Below are 18,023 nucleotides of genomic sequence, written 5' to 3'. Positions count from 1 at the left end.
GTGAAGTAAAATACCTGTAAAAAAATATTTGGGTGATCCCTCACTCCTTGTGTAATAGTGCAGCTTGGCCAGCAGGGAGTTGTAATCCTTTGGGACCCACATATTTTTTTAACTGAGCGCATTAACTGTAGATAGATAGGTAGATAAATATGTGGGTGCGTGGGTAGGTAGATAGTGAATCATTAGATAGATAAATAAGTGGGTGGGTAGATAAATGTTAAACTATTAGATAGGTAGGCGGGTGGGGGTGAAGCGCAATACCTGTAAAAAAATATGTGGGTGATCCCTCACTCCTTGTGTAATAGTGCAGCTTGGCCAGCAGGGAGTTGTAATCCTTTGTGATCCACATATTTTTCTTCACTGAGCGCATTCACTGTTGATAGACAGAAAGATAGATAGATGGTTAGGTATATAAATGGGTAGGTGTGTGGTTGGTTAGGTGGATAGATAGTTAATCATTAGATAGACAGATAAGTGGGTGGGAGGGTAGATAAACGGTAAATTATTAGATAGGTGGGTGGGTGAAGTGCAATATCTGTAAAAAAAATATGTGGGTGATCCCTCACTCCTTGTGTAATAGTGCAGCTTGGCGAGCAGGGAGTTGTTTTCCTTCGGGACCCACACATTTTTTTCACTGAGCACATTAACTGTAGATAGATAGAAAAATAGATGGTTAGGTATATAAATGGGTAGGTGTATGGTTGGGTAGGTGGATAGATAGTGACTCATTAGATAGACAGATAAGTGGGTGGGAGGGTAGATAAATGTTAAACTATTAGATAGGTAGGCGGGTGGGGGTGAAGCGCAATACCTGTAAAAAAATATGTGGGTGATCCCTCACTCCTTGTGTAATAGTGCAGCTTGGCCAGCAGGGAGTTGTTATCCTTTGGGACCCACATATTTTTTTCACTGAGCGCATTAACTGTAGATAGATAGATAGATACATTGTTAGGTATATAAATGGGTAGGTGTGTGGTTGGGTAGGTGGATAGATAGTGAATCATAAGATAGACAGATAAGTGGGTGGGAGGGTAGATAAATGGTACATTATTATATAGATAGGTGGGTGGGTGAAGTGCAATACCTGTAAAAAAAAATGGGGGTGATCCCTCACTCCTTGTGTAATAGTGCAGCTTGGCCAGCAGGGAGTTGTTTTCCTTCGGGACCCACATATTTTTTTCACTGAGCGCATTAACTGTAGATAGATAGATAGATGGTTAGGTATATAAATGGGTAGGTGTGTGGTTGGGTAGGTGGATAGATAGTGACTCATTAGATAGACAGATAAGTGGGTGGGAGGGTAGATAAATTGTAAATTATTAGATAGATAGGCAGGTGGGTGAAGTAAAATACCTGTAAAAAAATATTTGGGTGATCCCTCACTCCTTGTGTAATAGTGCAGCTTGGCCAGCAGGGAGTTGTAATCCTTTGGGACCCACATATTTTTTTAACTGAGCGCATTAACTGTAGATAGATAGGTAGATAAATATGTGGGTGCGTGGGTAGGTAGATAGTGAATCATTAGATAGATAAATAAGTGGGTGGGTAGATAAATGTTAAACTATTAGATAGGTAGGCGGGTGGGGGTGAAGCGCAATACCTGTAAAAAAATATGTGGGTGATCCCTCACTCCTTGTGTAATAGTGCAGCTTGGCCAGCAGTGAGCTGTTATCCTTCGGGACCCACATATTTTTTTCACTGAGCGCATTAACTGTAGATAGATAGATAGATGGTTAGGTATATAAATGGGTAGGTGTGTGGTTGGGTAGGTGGATAGATAGTGAATCATAAGATAGACAGATAAGTGGGTGGGAGGGTAGATAAATGGTACATTATTATATAGATAGGTGGGTGGGTGAAGTGCAATACCTGTAAAAAAAATATGTGGGTGATCCCTCACTCATTGTGTAATAGTGCAGCTTGGCCAGCAGGGAGTTGTAATCCTTTGTGATCCACATATTTTTCTTCACTGAGCGCATTCACTGTTGATAGACAGAAAGATAGATAGATGGTTAGGTATATAAATGGGTAGGTGTGTGGTTGGTTAGGTGGATAGATAGTTAATCATTAGATAGACAGATAAGTGGGTGGGAGTGTAGATAAACGGTAAATTATTAGATAGGTGGGTGGGTGAAGTGCAATATCTGTAAAAAAAATATGTGGGTGATCCCTCACTCCTTGTGTAATAGTGCAGCTTGGCGAGCAGGGAGTTGTTTTCCTTCGGGACCCACACATTTTTTTCACTGAGCACATTAACTGTAGATAGATAGAAAAATAGATGGTTAGGTATATAAATGGGTAGGTGTATGGTTGGGTAGGTGGATAGATAGTGACTCATTAGATAGACAGATAAGTGGGTGGGAGGGTAGATAAATGTTAAACTATTAGATAGGTAGGCGGGTGGGGGTGAAGCGCAATACCTGTAAAAAAATATGTGGGTGATCCCTCACTCCTTGTGTAATAGTGCAGCTTGGCCAGCAGGGAGTTGTTATCCTTTGGGACCCACATATTTTTTTCACTGAGCGCATTAACTGTAGATAGATAGATAGATACATTGTTAGGTATATAAATGGGTAGGTGTGTGGTTGGGTAGGTGGATAGATAGTGAATCATAAGATAGACAGATAAGTGGGTGGGAGGGTAGATAAATGGTACATTATTATATAGATAGGTGGGTGGGTGAAGTGCAATACCTGTAAAAAAAATGGGGGTGATCCCTCACTCCTTGTGTAATAGTGCAGCTTGGCCAGCAGGGAGTTGTTATCCTTCGGGACCCACATATTTTTTTCACTGAGCGCATTAACTGTAGATAGATAGATAGATGGTTAGGTATATAAATGGGTAGGTGTGTGGTTGGGTAGGTGGATAGATAGTGACTCATTAGATAGACAGATAAGTGGGTGGGAGGGTAGATAAATTGTAAATTATTAGATAGATAGGCAGGTGGGTGAAGTAAAATACCTGTAAAAAAATATTTGGGTGATCCCTCACTCCTTGTGTAATAGTGCAGCTTGGCCAGCAGGGAGTTGTAATCCTTTGGGACCCACATATTTTTTTAACTGAGCGCATTAACTGTAGATAGATAGGTAGATAAATATGTGGGTGCGTGGGTAGGTAGATAGTGAATCATTAGATAGATAAATAAGTGGGTGGGTAGATAAATGTTAAACTATTAGATAGGTAGGCGGGTGGGGGTGAAGCGCAATACCTGTAAAAAAATATGTGGGTGATCCCTCACTCCTTGTGTAATAGTGCAGCTTGGCCAGCAGGGAGCTGTTATCCTTCGGGACCCACATATTTTTTTCACTGAGCGCATTAACTGTAGATAGATAGATAGATGGTTAGGTATATAAATGGGTAGGTGTGTGGTTGGGTAGGTGGATAGATAGTGAATCATAAGATAGACAGATAAGTGGGTGGGAGGGTAGATAAATGGTACATTATTATATAGATAGGTGGGTGGGTGAAGTGCAATACCTGTAAAAAAAATATGTGGGTGATCCCTCACTCCTTGTGTAATAGTGCAGCTTGGCCAGCAGGGAGTTGCAATCCTTTGGGACCCACATATTTTTTTAACTGAGCGCATTAACTGTAGATAGATAGGTAGATAAATGGGTGGGTGCGTGGGTAGGTAGATAGTGAATCATTAGATAGATAAATAAGTGGGTGGGTAGATAAATGTTAAACTATTAGATAGGTAGGTGGGTGGGGGTGAAGCGCAATACCTGTAAAAAAATATGTGGGTGATCCCTCACTCCTTGTGTAATAGTGCAGCTTGGCCAGCAGGGAGTTGTTATCCTTCGGGACCCACATATTTTTTTCACTGAGTGCATTAACTGTAGATAGATAGATAGATGGTTAGGTATATAAAAGAGTAGGTGTGTGGTTGGGTAGGTGGATAGATAGTGACTCATTAGATAGACAGATAAGTGGGTGGGAGGGTAGATAAATTGTAAATTATTAGATAGATAGGCAGGTGGGTGAAGTGAAATACCTGTAAAAAAAATATTTGGGTGATCCCTCACTCCTTGTGTAATAGTGCAGCTTGGCCAGCAGGGAGTTGTAATCCTTTGGGACCCACATATTTTTTTCACTGAGCGCATTAACTGTAGATAGATAGAAAGATAGATAGATGTTTAGGTTTAGGTATATTAACGGGTAGATGTGTGGTTGGGTAGGTGGATAGATAGTGACTCATTAGATAGACAGATAAGTGGGTGGGAGGGTAGATAAATGGTAAATTATTAGATATATAGGTGGGTGGGTGAAGTGCAATACCTGTAAAAAAAATATGTGGGTGATCCCTCACTCCTTGTGTAATAGTGCAGCTTGGCCAGCAGGGAGTTGTAATCCTTTGTGATCCACATATTTTTTTTCACTGAGCGCATTCACTGTTGATAGACAGAAAGATAGATAGATGGTTAGGTATATAAATGGGTAGGTGTGTGGTTGGTTAGGTGGATAGATAGTTAATCATTAGATAGACAGATAAGTGGGTGGGAGGGTAGATAAACGGTAAATTATTAGACAGGTGGGTGGGTGAAGTGCAATATCTGTAAAAAAAATATGTGGGTGATCCCTCACTCCTTGTGTAATAGTGCAGCTTGGCGAGCAGGGAGTTGTTTTCCTTCGGGACCCACATATTTTTTTGACTGATCGCATTAACTGTAGATAGATAGAAAGATAGATAGATTGTTAGGTATATAAATGGGTAGGTGCGTGGTTGGGTAGGTGGATAGATAGTGAATCATAAGATAGACAGATAAGTGGGTGGGAGGGTAGATAAATGGTACATTATTATATAGATAGGTGGGTGAAGTGCAATACCTGTAAAAAAAATGTGGGTGATCCCTCACTTCTTGTGTAATAGTGCAGCTTGGCCAGCAGGGAGTTGTTATCCTTTGGGACCCACATATTTTTTTGACTGATCGCATTAACTGTAGATAGATAGAAAGATAGATAGATTGTTAGGTATATAAATGGGTAGGTGCGTGGTTGGGTAGGTGGATAGATAGTGAATCATAAGATAGACAGATAAGTGGGTGGGAGGGTAGATAAATGGTACATTATTATATAGATAGGTGGGTGAAGTGCAATACCTGTAAAAAAAAATGTGGGTGATCCCTCACTCCTTGTGTAATAGTGCAGCTTGGCCAGCAGGGAGCTGTTATCCTTCGGGACCCACATATTTTTTTCACTGAGCGCATTAACTGTTGATAGACAGAAAGATAGATAGATGATTAGGTATATAAATGGGTAGGTGTGTGGTTGGTTAGGTGGATAGATAGTTAATCATTAGATAGACAGATAAGTGGGTGGGAGGGTAGATAAACGGTAAATTATTAGATAGATAGGTGGGGGGGTGAAGTGCAATACCTGTAAAAAAATATGTGGGTGATCCCTCACTCCTTGTGTAATAGTGCAGCTTGGCCAGCAGGGAGTTGTAATCCTTTGTGATCCACATATTTTTTTTCACTGAGCGCATTCACTGTTGATAGACAGAAAGATAGATAGATGGTTAGGTATATAAATGGGTAGGTGTGTGGTTGGTTAGGTGGATAGATAGTTAATCATTAGATAGACAGATAAGTGGGTGGGAGGGTAGATAAACGGTAAATTATTAGACAGGTGGGTGGGTGAAGTGCAATATCTGTAAAAAAAATATGTGGGTGATCCCTCACTCCTTGTGTAATAGTGCAGCTTGGCGAGCAGGGAGTTGTTTTCCTTCGGGACCCACACATTTTTTTCACTGAGCGCATTAACTGTAGATAGATAGAAAAATAGATGGTTAGGTATATAAATGGGTAGGTGTATGGTTGGGTAGGTGGATAGATAGTGACTCATTAGATAGACAGATAAGTGGGTGGGAGGGTAGATAAATGTTAAACTATTAGATAGGTAGGCGGGTGGGGTTGAAGCGCAATACCTGTAAAAAAATATGTGGGTGATCCCTCACTCCTTGTGTAATAGTGCAGCTTGGCCAGCAGGGAGTTGTTATCCTTCGGGACCCACATATTTTTTTCACTGAGCGCATTAACTGTAGATAGATAGATAGATTGTTAGGTATATAAATGGGTAGGTGTGTGGTTGGGTAGGTGGATAGATAGTGAATCATAAGATAGACAGATAAGTGGGTGGGAGGGTAAATAAATGGTACATTATTATATAGATAGGTGGGTGGGTGAAGTGCAATACCTGTAAAAAAAATATGTGGGTGATCCCTCACTCCTTGTGTAATAGTGCAGCTTGGCGAGCAGGGAGTTGTTTTCCTTCGGGACCCACAAATTTTTTTCACTGAGCGCATTAACTGTAGATAGATAGAAAAATAGATGGTTAGGTATATAAATGGGTAGGTGTATGGTTGGGTAGGTGGATAGATAGTGACTCATTAGATAGACAGATAAGTGGGTGGGAGGGTAGATAAATGTTAAACTATTAGATAGGTAGGCGGGTGGGGTTGAAGCGCAATACCTGTAAAAAAATATGTGGGTGATCCCTCACTCCTTGTGTAATAGTGCAGCTTGGCCAGCAGGGAGTTGTTATCCTTCGGGACCCACATATTTTTTTCACTGAGCGCATTAACTGTAGATAGATAGATAGATAGATAGATAGATGGTTAGGTATATAAATGGGTAGGTGTGTGGTTGGGTAGGTGGATAGATAGTGACTCATTAGATAGACAGATAAGTGGGTGGGAGGGTAGATAAACGGTAAATTATTAGTTAGGTGGGTGGGTGAAGTGCAATACCTGTAAAAAAATATGTGGGTGATCCCTCACTCCTTGTGTAATAGTGCAGCTTGGCCAGCAGGGAGTTGTTATCCTTTGGGACCCACATATTTTTTTAACTGAGCTCATTAACTGTTGATAGACAGAAAGATAGATAGATGGTTAGGTATATAAATGGGTAGGTGTGTGGTTTTGTATGTGGATAGATAGTGAATCATTAGATAGACAGATAAGTGGGCGGGAGGGTAGATAAATGATAAATTATTAGATAGATAGGTGGGTGAAGTGTAATACATGTAAAAAAAATATGTGGGTGATCCCTCACTTCTTGTGTAATAGTGCAGCTTGGCCAGCAGGGAGTTGTTATCCTTTGGGACCCACATATTTTTTTCACTGAGCGCAATTCCTGTGATTAAATAAATAGAGATACAGATAAATAGGTGGGCAGGCCGATAGATAGTATATCATTAGATAGACATATAGATGAATGGCTGTGTAGGTAGATAGATGATAATTCATTAGATAGATTAGATGGTTGGATAGGTACATAGGGGCAGATGTATTAGAAGAGATAATTGCAAGGATGATAAAGAGAGATAAACATCCAGCCAATCACCTGCTAACTGTCATATTACAGGCTGTGTTTGAAAAAAAAGTCAGTAAGAGCTGATTGGCTGGACATTTATCTCTCTTTATCACCCTTGCATTTATCTCTTGTTAAGGTTTAATACATCTGCCCCAGTGTTAGTCAATTATTGGATAGGCAGATAGATGGGTGGATAGGTAGATAGATGCTAAATGATCCATTAAATAGACAAATCATAGCTGCATTGATTTGTAAAGTAGAGGCATGTACAAAGAGGTGGGTGATCCCTCCCTCTCATTTTTCTAAAGCCCCATACACGCTACATTAGAAATGAAAAGATATCACTCAGAAGAGCATTTTTCAGCAAACTCTTTTCTTTAAAAAAAATCTCTCGTGTGTATACTCAATATCAGTAATGATGTGCGCTCCCGCGCATCATTAACGACCTCCGCCTTCACTTGAACATCCAGGTCAACTCTGGCCATATAGCCTATGACCAGCATGTTCAGCAGGTCACTGGGACATCACTGAACGATTTCGGTAACCGATTTCATTCAGTGTGAATAGGGGAACCACTAATATAGTTAACTATATAGATGGGACCCCTATACTCCCAGTGTGTAAAGGGCTTAAGGGTCATTGTATACTGCGAACATATTATCATGCCTCTTTTCATTTTTTTAAGTGAGAATTCTCCATAAAACAGATGATGAGGTCATACCAGCCGACTACTGCGAGGTGACCTGGATTGCAGAATTGTCCTCACGTCAACGAACAAAAACGAAGTCAGGTAATTAATGAAAATTAATTACTGATAATATGTTTTGGTATACATTTGAACTTCACAAATAGGAGTTCTCGCTAGGGACTCTTCTATTATTGTATATTGTGATAACTAAGTGTACAGTTAAATAAATAGAGATAGCTAGAGAGAAATCAAAAGAGTAAAAAATAAACATACCTTCCCCCTTCACTGTCTACTAGGGCAGCTTGGCGGACATGGAGGTGAAGGAAGGGAACTCAGTAACACACTTTTTTATTTCAGTCAGTGCCCTACCTCCCACAAAAATATGTGGGTGATCCCTCACTCCTTGTATAATAGGGCATCTTGACCAACAGGAAGGGTGGGATCCTTAGGTGGGTAGGTAGGTATTTTGTAAATCATTAGATAGATTGGATAGATAGATAAATGGGTGGGTAGATAAATGTTAAACTATTAGATAGGTGGGTGGGGGGGGAGCGCAATACCTGTAAAAACATATGTGGGTGATCCCTCACTCCTTGTGTAATAGTGCAGCTTGGCCAGCAGGGAGTTGTTATCCTTCGGGACCCACATATTTTTTTCACTGAGCGCATTAACTGTAGATAGACAGAACGATAGATAGATGGTTAGGTATATAAATGGGTAGGTGTGTGGTTGGGTAGGTGGATAGATAGTGAATCATTAGATAGACAGATAAGTGAGTGGGGAGGGTAGATAAATGGTAAATTATAAGATAGATAGGTGGGTGGTTGGGTGAAGTGCAATACCTGTAAAAAAAATATGTGGGTGATCCCTCACTCCTTGTGTAATAGTGCAGCTTGGCCAGCAGGGCGTTGTTATCCTTTGGGACCCACATTTTTTTTTCACTGAGTGTATTAACTGTAGGTAGATAAATGGGTGGGTGAGTGCGTGGGTAGGTAGATAGTGAATCATTAGATAGATAAATGAGTGGGTGGGTAGATAAATGTTAAACTATTAGATAGGTAGGGGGGTGGGGGTGAAGCACAATACCTGTAAAAAAAATATGTGGGTGATCCCTCACTCCTTGTGTAATAGTGCAGCTTGGCCAGCAGGGAGTTGTTATCCTTTGGGACCCACATATTATTTTCACTGAGCGCATTAACTATAGATAGATAGAAAGATAGATAGATTGTTAGGTATATAAATGGGTAGGTGTGTGGTTGGGTATGTGGATAGATAGTGAATCATAAGATAGACAGATAAGTGGGTGGGAGGGTAGATAAACGGTAAATTATTAGATAGATAGGTGGGTGGGTGAAGGGCAATACCTGTAAAAAAAATATGTGGGTGATCCCTCACTCCTTGTGTAATAGTGCAGCTTGGCCAGCAGGGAGTTGTTATCCTTTGGGACCCACATATTTTTTTAACTGAGCTCATTAACTGTAAATAGATAGGTAGATAAATGGGTGGGTGCGTGGGTAGGTAGATAGTGAATCATTAGATAAATAAGTGGGTGGGTAGATAAATGTTAAACTATTAGATAGGTAGGCGGGTGGGGGTGAAGCGCAATACCTGTAAAAAAATATGTGGGTGATCCCTCACTCCTTGTGTAATAGTGCAGCTTGGCCAGCAGGGAGTTGTTATCCTTTGGGACCCACATAATTTTTTCACTGAGCGCATTAACTGTAGATAGACAGAAAGATAGATAGATGTTTAGGTATATAAATGGGTAGGTGTGTGGTTGGGTAGGTGGATAGATAGTGAATCATTAGATAGACAGATAAGTGGGTGGGAGGGTAGATAAATTGTAAATTATAAGATAGATAGGTGGGTGGGTGGGTGAAGTGCAATACCTGTAAAAAAAATATGTGGGTGATCCCTCACTCCTTGTGTAATAGTGCAGCTTGGCCAGCAGGGCGTTGTTATCCTTTGGGACCCACATTTTTTTTTCACTGAGTGTATTAACTGTAGGTAGATAAATGGGTGGGTGAGTGCGTGGGTAGGTAGATAGTGAATCATTAGATAGATAAATGAGTGGGTGGGTAGATAAATGTTAAACTATTAGATAGGTAGGGGGGTGGGGGTGAAGCACAATACCTGTAAAAAAAATATGTGGGTGATCCCTCACTCCTTGTGTAATAGTGCAGCTTGGCCAGCAGGGAGTTGTTATCCTTTGGGACCCACATATTATTTTCACTGAGCGCATTAACTATAGATAGATAGAAAGATAGATAGATTGTTAGGTATATAAATGGGTAGGTGTGTGGTTGGGTATGTGGATAGATAGTGAATCATAAGATAGACAGATAAGTGGGTGGGAGGGTAGATAAACGGTAAATTATTAGATAGATAGGTGGGTGGGTGAAGGGCAATACCTGTAAAAAAAATATGTGGGTGATCCCTCACTCCTTGTGTAATAGTGCAGCTTGGCCAGCAGGGAGTTGTTATCCTTTGGGACCCACATATTTTTTTAACTGAGCTCATTAACTGTAAATAGATAGGTAGATAAATGGGTGGGTGCGTGGGTAGGTAGATAGTGAATCATTAGATAAATAAGTGGGTGGGTAGATAAATGTTAAACTATTAGATAGGTAGGCGGGTGGGGGTGAAGCGCAATACCTGTAAAAAAATATGTGGGTGATCCCTCACTCCTTGTGTAATAGTGCAGCTTGGCCAGCAGGGAGTTGTTATCCTTTGGGACCCACATAATTTTTTCACTGAGCGCATTAACTGTAGATAGACAGAAAGATAGATAGATGTTTAGGTATATAAATGGGTAGGTGTGTGGTTGGGTAGGTGGATAGATAGTGAATCATTAGATAGACAGATAAGTGGGTGGGAGGGTAGATAAATTGTAAATTATAAGATAGATAGGTGGGTGGGTGGGTGAAGTGCAATACCTGTAAAAAAAATATGTGGGTGATCCCTCACTCCTTGTGTAATAGTGCAGCTTGGCCAGCAGGGCGTTGTTATCCTTTGGGACCCACTTTTTTTTTTCACTGAGTGTATTAACTGTAGGTAGATAAATGGGTGGGTGAGTGCGTGGGTAGGTAGATAGTGAATCATTAGATAGATAAATGAGTGGGTGGGTAGATAAATGTTAAACTATTAGATAGGTAGGGGGGTGGGGGTGAAGCACAATACCTGTAAAAAAAATATGTGGGTGATCCCTCACTCCTTGTGTAATAGTGCAGCTTGGCCAGCAGGGAGTTGTTATCCTTTGGGACCCACATATTATTTTCACTGAGCGCATTAACTATAGATAGATAGAAAGATAGATAGATTGTTAGGTATATAAATGGGTAGGTGTGTGGTTGGGTATGTGGATAGATAGTGAATCATAAGATAGACAGATAAGTGGGTGGGAGGGTAGATAAACGGTAAATTATTAGATAGATAGGTGGGTGGGTGAAGGGCAATACCTGTAAAAAAAATATGTGGGTGATCCCTCACTCCTTGTGTAATAGTGCAGCTTGGCCAGCAGGGAGTTGTTATCCTTTGGGACCCACATATTTTTTTAACTGAGCTCATTAACTGTAAATAGATAGGTAGATAAATGGGTGGGTGCGTGGGTAGGTAGATAGTGAATCATTAGATAAATAAGTGGGTGGGTAGATAAATGTTAAACTATTAGATAGGTAGGCGGGTGGGGGTGAAGCGCAATACCTGTAAAAAAATATGTGGGTGATCCCTCACTCCTTGTGTAATAGTGCAGCTTGGCCAGCAGGGAGTTGTTATCCTTTGGGACCCACATAATTTTTTCACTGAGCGCATTAACTGTAGATAGACAGAAAGATAGATAGATGTTTAGGTATATAAATGGGTAGGTGTGTGGTTGGGTAGGTGGATAGATAGTGAATCATTAGATAGACAGATAAGTGGGTGGGAGGGTAGATAAATTGTAAATTATAAGATAGATAGGTGGGTGGGTGGGTGAAGTGCAATACCTGTAAAAAAAATATGTGGGTGATCCCTCACTCCTTGTGTAATAGTGCAGCTTGGCCAGCAGGGAGTTGTAATCCTTTGGGATCCACATATTTTTTTTCACTGAGTGCATTAACTAATGATAGACAGAAAGATAGATAGATGGTTAGGTATATAAATGGGTAGGTGTGTGGTTGGTTAGGTGGATAGATAGTTAATCATTAGATAGACAGATAAGTGGGTGGGAGGGTAGATAAACGGTAAGTTATTAGATAGGTGGGTGGGTGAAGTGCAATACCTGTAAAAAAAATATGTGGGTGATCCTTCACTCCTTGTGTAATAGTGCAGCTTGGCCAGCAGGGAGTTGTTATCCTTCGGGACCCACATATTGTTTTCACTGAGCACATTAACTGTAGATAGAAAGATAGATAGATTGTTAGGTATATAAATGGGTAGGTGTGTGGTTGGGTAGGTGGATAGATAGTGAATCATAAGATAGACAGATAAGTGGGTGGGAGGGTAGATAAATGGTACATTATTATATAGATAGGTGGGTGGGTGAAGTGCAATACCTGTAAAAAAATATGTGGGTGATCCCTCACTCCTTGTGTAATAGTGCAGCTTGGCCAGCAGGGAGTTGTTATCCTTTGGGACCCACATATTTTTTTCACTGAGCGCATTAACTGTAGATAGATAGATAGATAGATTGTTAGGTATATAAATGGGTAGGTGTGTGGTTGGGTAGGTGGATAGATAGTGAATCATTAGATAGACAGATAAGTGGGTGGGAGGGTAGATAAATGGTAAATTATTAGATAGATAGGTGGGGGGGTGAAGTGCAATACCTGTAAAAAACATATGTGGGTGATCCCTCACTCCTTGTGTAATAGTGCAGCTTGGCCAGCAGGGAGTTGTTATCCTTCGGGACCCACATATTTTTTTCACTGAGCGCATTAACTGTAGATAGACAGAAAGATAGATGGTTAGGTATATAAATGGGTAGGTGTGTGGTTGGGTAGGTGGATAGATAGTGAATCATTAGATAGACAGATAAGTGGGTGGGGAGGGTAGATAAATGGTAAATTATAAGATAGATAGGTGGGTGGTTGGGTGAAGTGCAATACCTGTAAAAAAAATATGTGGGTGATCCCTCACTCCTTGTGTAATAGTGCAGCTTGGCCAGCAGGGCGTTGTTATCCTTTGGGACCCACATTTTTTTTTTCACTGAGTGTATTAACTGTAGGTAGATAAATGGGTGGGTGAGTGCGTGGGTAGGTAGATAGTGAATCATTAGATAGATAAATGAGTGGGTGGGTAGATAAATGTTAAACTATTAGATAGGTAGGGGGGTGGGGGTGAAGCACAATACCTGTAAAAAAAATATGTGGTTGATCCCTCACTCCTTGTGTAATAGTGCAGCTTGGCCAGCAGGGAGTTGTTATCCTTTGGGACCCACATATTATTTTCACTGAGCGCATTAACTATAGATAGATAGAAAGATAGATAGATTGTTAGGTATATAAATGGGTAGGTGTGTGGTTGGGTATGTGGATAGATAGTGAATCATAAGATAGACAGATAAGTGGGCGGGAGGGTAGATAAATGATAAATTATTAGATAGGTGGGTGGGTGAAGTGCAATACCTGTAAAAAAAATGTGGGTGATCCCTCACTTCTTGTGTAATAGTGCAGCTTGGCCAGCAGGGAGTTGTTATCCTTTGGGACCCACATATTTTTTTGACTGATCGCATTAACTGTAGATAGATAGAAAGATAGATAGATTGTTAGGTATATAAATGGGTAGGTGCGTGGTTGGGTAGGTGGATAGATAGTGAATCATAAGATAGACAGATAAGTGGGTGGGAGGGTAGATAAATGGTACATTATTATATAGATAGGTGGGTGAAGTGCAATACCTGTAAAAAAATATGTGGGTGATCCCTCACTCCTTGTGTAATAGTGCAGCTTGGCCAGCAGGGAGCTGTTATCCTTCGGGACCCACATATTTTTTTCACTGAGCGCATTAACTGTAGATAGACAGAAAGATAGATAGATGGTTAGGTATATAAATGGGTAGGTGTGTGGTTGGGTAGGTGGATAGATAGTGAATCATTAGATAGACAGATAAGTGGGTGGGAGGGTAGATAAATGGTAAATTATAAGATAGATAGGTGGGTGGGTGGGTGAAGTGCAATACCTGTAAAAAAAATATGTGGGTGATCCCTCACTCCTTGTGTAATAGTGCAGCTTGGCCAGCAGGGAGTTGTAATCCTTTGGGATCCACATATTTTTTTTCACTGAGCGCATTAACTAATGATAGACAGAAAGATAGATAGATGGTTAGGTATATAAATGGGTAGGTGTGTGGTTGGTTAGGTGGATAGATAGTTAATCATTAGATAGACAGATAAGTGGGTGGGAGGGTAGATAAAAGGTAAATTATTAGATAGGTGGGTGGGTGAAGTGCAATACCTGTAAAAAAAATATGTGGGTGATCCCTCACTCCTTGTGTAATAGTGCAGCTTGGCCAGCAGGGAGTTGTTATCCTTCGGGACCCACATATTGTTTTCACTGAGCACATTAACTGTAGATAGACAGAAAGATAGATAGATGGTTAGGTATATAAATGGGCAGGTGTGTGGTTGGGTAGGTGGATAGATAGTGACTCATTAGATAGACAGATAAGTGGGCGGGAGGGTAGATAAATGATAAATGATTAGATAGATAGGTGGGTGGGTGAAGTGAAATACCTGTAAAAATATATGTGGGTGATCCCTCACTCCTTGTGTAATAGTGCAGCTTGGCCAGCAGGGAGTTGTTATCCTTTGGCACCCACATATTATTTTCACTGAGCGCATTAACTGTAGATAGACAGAAAGATAGATAGATGGTTAGGTATATAAATGGGTAGGTGTTTGGTTTTGTATGTGGATAGATAGTGAATCATTAGATAGACAGATAAGTGGGAGGGAGGGTAGATAAATGGTAAATTATTAGATAGATGGGTGGGTGAAGTGCAATACCTGTAAAAAAAATATGTGGGTGATCCCTCACTCCTTGTGTAATAGTGCAGCTTGGCCAGCAGGGAGTTGTTATCCTTTGGGACCCACATATTTTTTTCACTGAGCGCATTAACTGTAGATAGATAGATAGATAGATAGATTGTTAGGTATATAAATGGGTAGGTGTTTGGTTGGGTAGGTGGATAGATAGTGAATCATAAGATAGACAGATAAGTGGGTGGGAGGGTAGATAAATGGTACATTATTATATAGATAGGTGGGTGGGTGAAGTGAAATACCTGTAAAAAAATATTTGGGTGATCCCTCACTCCTTGTGTAATAGTGCAGCTTGGCCAGCAGGGAGTTGTAATCCTTTGGGACCCACATATTTTTTTAACTGAGCGCATTAACTGTAGATAGACAGGTAGATAAATGGGTGGGTGCGTGGGTAGGTAGATAGTGAATCATTAGATAGATAAATAAGTGGGTGGGTAGATAAATGTTAAACTATTAGATAGGTAGGCGGGTGGGGGTGAAGCGCAATACCTGTAAAAAAATATGTGGGTGATCCCTCACTCCTTGTGTAATAGTGCAGCTTGGCCAGCAGGGAGTTGTTATCCTTTGGGACCCACATATTTTTTTCACTGAGCGCATTAACTGTAGATAGATAGATAGATTGTTAGGTATATAAATGGGTAGGTGTGTGGTTGGGTAGGTGGATAGATAGTGAATCATAAGATAGACAGATAAGTGGGTGGGAGGGTAGATAAATGGTACATTATTATATAGATAGGTGGGTGGGTGAAGTGCAATACCTGTAAAAAAAATATGTGGGTGATCCCTCACTCCTTGTGTAATAGTGCAGCTTGGCCAGCAGGGAGTTGTTATCCTTAGGGACCCACATATTTTTTTCACTGAGCGCATTAACTGTAGATAGATAGATAGATGGTTAGGTATCTAAATGGGTAGGTGTGTGGTTGGGTAGGTGGATAGATAGTGACTCATTAGATAGACAGATAAGTGGGTGGGAGGGTAGATAAATTGTAAATTATTAGATAGGCAGGTGGGTGAAGTGAAATACCTGTAAAAAAATATTTGGGTGATCCCTCACTCCTTGTGTAATAGTGCAGCTTGGCCAGCAGGGAGTTGTAATCCTTTGGGACCCACATATTTTTTTAACTGAGCGCATTAACTGTAGATAGATAGATAGATAGATGGTTAGATATATAAATGGGTAGGTGTGTGGTTGGGTAGGTGGATAGATAGTGAATCATAAGATAGACAGATAAGTGGGCGGGAGGGTAGATAAATGATAAATTATTAGATAGATAGGTGGGTGGGTGAAGTGAAATACCTGTAAAAATATATGTGGGTGATCCCTCACTCCTTGTGTAATAGTGCAGCTTGGCCAGCAGGGAGTTGTTATCCTTTGGCACCCACATATTATTTTCACTGAGCGCATTAACTGTAGATAGACAGAAAGATAGATAGATGGTTAGGTATATAAATGGGTAGGTGTGTGGTTTTGTATGTGGATAGATAGTGAATCAATAGATAGACAGATAAGTGGGAGGGAGGGTAGATAAATGGTAAATTATTAGATAGATGGGTGGGTGAAGTGCAATACCTGTAAAAAAAATATGTGGGTGATCCCTCACTCCTTGTGTAATAGTGCAGCTTGGCCAGCAGGGAGTTGTTATCCTTTGGGACCCACATATTTTTTTCACTGAGCGCATTAACTGTAGATAGATAGATAGATTGTTAGGTATATAAATGGGTAGGTGTTTGGTTGGGTAGGTGGATAGATAGTGAATCATAAGATAGACAGATAAGTGGGTGGGAGGGTAGATAAATGGTACATTATTATATAGATAGGTGGGTGGGTGAAGTGAAATACCTGTAAAAAAATATTTGGGTGATCCCTCACTCCTTGTGTAATAGTGCAGCTTGGCCAGCAGGGAGTTGTAATCCTTTGGGACCCACATATTTTTTTAACTGAGCGCATTAACTGTAGATAGACAGGTAGATAAATGGGTGGGTGCGTGGGTAGGTAGATAGTGAATCATTAGATAGATAAATAAGTGGGTGGGTAGATAAATGTTAAACTATTAGATAGGTAGGCGGGTGGGGGTGAAGCGCAATACCTGTAAAAAAATATGTGGGTGATCCCTCACTCCTTGTGTAATAGTGCAGCTTGGCCAGCAGGGAGTTGTTATCCTTTGGGACCCACATATTTTTTTCACTGAGCGCATTAACTGTAGATAGATAGATAGATTGTTAGGTATATAAATGGGTAGGTGTGTGGTTGGGTAGGTGGATAGATAGTAAATCATAAGATAGACAGATAAGTGGGTGGGAGGGTAGATAAATGGTACATTATTATATAGATAGGTGGGTGGGTGAAGTGCAATACCTGTAAAAAAAATATGTGGGTGATCCCTCACTCCTTGTGTAATAGTGCAGCTTGGCCAGCAGGGAGCTGTTATCCTTCGGGACTCACATATTTTTTTCACTGAGCGCATTAACTGTTGATAGACAGAAAGATAGATAGATGGTTAGGTATATAAATGGGTAGGTGTGTGGTTGGTTAGGTGGATAGATAGTTAATCATTAGATAGATAGATAAGTGGGTGGGAGGGTAGATAAACGGTAAATTATTAGATAGATAGGTGGGTGGGTGAAGTGCAATACCTGTAAAAAAAATATGTGGGTGATCCCTCACTCCTTGTGTAATAGTGCAGCTTGGCCAGCAGGGAGTTGTTATCCTTAGGGACCCACATATTTTTTTCACTGAGCGCATTAACTGTAGATAGATAGATAGATGGTTAGGTATATAAATGGGTAGGTGTGTGGTTGGGTAGGTGGATAGATAGTGACTCATTAGATAGACAGATAAGTGGGTGGGAGGGTAGATAAATTGTAAATTATTAGATAGGCAGGTGGGTGAAGTGAAATACCTGTAAAAAAATATTTGGGTGATCCCTCACTCCTTGTGTAATAGTGCAGCTTGGCCAGCAGGGAGTTGTAATCCTTTGGGAGCCACATATTTTTTTAACTGAGC

Source organism: Crinia signifera, chromosome 5 (assembly GCF_055691185.1).
Source record: "Crinia signifera chromosome 5, ASM5569118v1, whole genome shotgun sequence".
Taxonomy (NCBI): domain Eukaryota; kingdom Metazoa; phylum Chordata; class Amphibia; order Anura; family Myobatrachidae; genus Crinia; species Crinia signifera.
The sequence above is the reverse complement of the archived record's forward strand: the minus strand, read 5'-3'. Positions refer to the sequence as shown.